The sequence below is a fragment of the Octopus bimaculoides genome, chromosome 5, assembly GCF_001194135.2.
Source record: "Octopus bimaculoides isolate UCB-OBI-ISO-001 chromosome 5, ASM119413v2, whole genome shotgun sequence".
Classification (NCBI taxonomy): domain Eukaryota; kingdom Metazoa; phylum Mollusca; class Cephalopoda; order Octopoda; family Octopodidae; genus Octopus; species Octopus bimaculoides.
The window spans coordinates 73,159,508-73,161,017 of NC_068985.1; positions in this window are offsets into that span (position 1 = coordinate 73,159,508).

Genomic DNA, 1,510 nt, shown 5'->3' on the forward strand with positions numbered 1-1,510 from the left:
TATATCTCTGTGTGTGTGTGTGTGTGTGTGTGTGTGTGTGTGTGTGTATGTATAGCGCTTGCCTAGTAAGGAGGGTGGCTTTCGTTAGATACCTGCAGGACGAAAAATAAAACCTGTTAAAGGTCGGATGAAGTCAGTAGAGTCAACGATCATTCAGTTATATGAGTCGTTGATATTTCAGTTCTCTCTTAGTGTTGATAACATGTAATCCAGTACAACATGCTTCATGGTCGCACCGTCGGCGATTAAACCGGCAACCTGACCAAGCGCTTTCTTGGTTAGGAGGGCGGACTCTGCAGGACGAAAAAAGAACTGTGTTGATTCAGAAGGACTCAGCTAAAGGAAGCCGTGGCCAGTAACTTTCGTCCGATTGCCTGTTTATCTATGTTGTAGAAGCTTAGAACTGGGATAATGGGAATGATACTATACAACCATCATGAAAGAAATGAACTGCTAGTGAATGAACAGAAATGTTGCAGGAAGCGATCACGAGTAACAAAGGGTCATTTGCTGATTGATAACTCAATTCTTAGGAACTACTGAAGGAGGCTGACGAGCCTATCAATGGCTTGGATTGACTATAAGAAGGCATATGGTATGGTTCCTCCCACGTGGATTTTGAAATTCGTGGAAATTATTCGGAACAGCTCAAAATATGATTAATTTATTGAAAATCAGTATGAGAAACTGGAAGACATTTCTGACTAGAGGTGGAAGAGAAAATGGACAAGTCGGCATCCAGAGGGGTATCTTTCAAGGAGACTGTGTGATCCTGACTGTTTATTGTTAGTATGACATCAGTCTTCATTGTTCTGAGAGAGATGAGAGTTGGTTTCAAACTGCAGAAAAACATGAGAACAATCAATTACGTGTTATGGACAATTTGAAACTTTGCGGATTCCCTTATTCAGACCGTACGAATATTCTCTCACGACATCCTAACATTTGATATAGAGAAGCGTGCTGTTATTTAACTGAGGAGGCGGTGAAAAGTAGATAACGGTGGAGTACAACTTCCAGATGACGAGGGAAATAAGAGAAGTGAAAGGAGTGGGTTAACGAGTATTTTAGTATTTTACAATTAGGCCAGATGATGAACACTAAGATGGAGAAAATTTCTTCTGAATATACCAGATGAGTTAAAAACCATGTAGATCTAAGCTGAATGGAAGGAAATTGATTAGAGGTATAGTTATGTGATACATAACTATGCAGAAATTGTGGAATGGACAAAGGAAGAATTGGTTAACATGGAAGGAAAAACTAGGAAGTTAATACAAGAAGTAACGTAGTAAGGCTTTTGTTACCTGGGAAGAAAGGTGAAAAAGGACTGGTTGGAATAGAAGATAGTGTTGTGAAGATCAAGTTTGTCTGCCTATGTGAGGAATAAAGATGAAAGAATGTCGCACGCTGTACTGAGTAAGAAGGAGATGAGTAACAATGGTTAAATCCACCAGCAGTACAATATGAGGAAAATTCATCAACTGGAATGAGAAAATCCTATACGGAG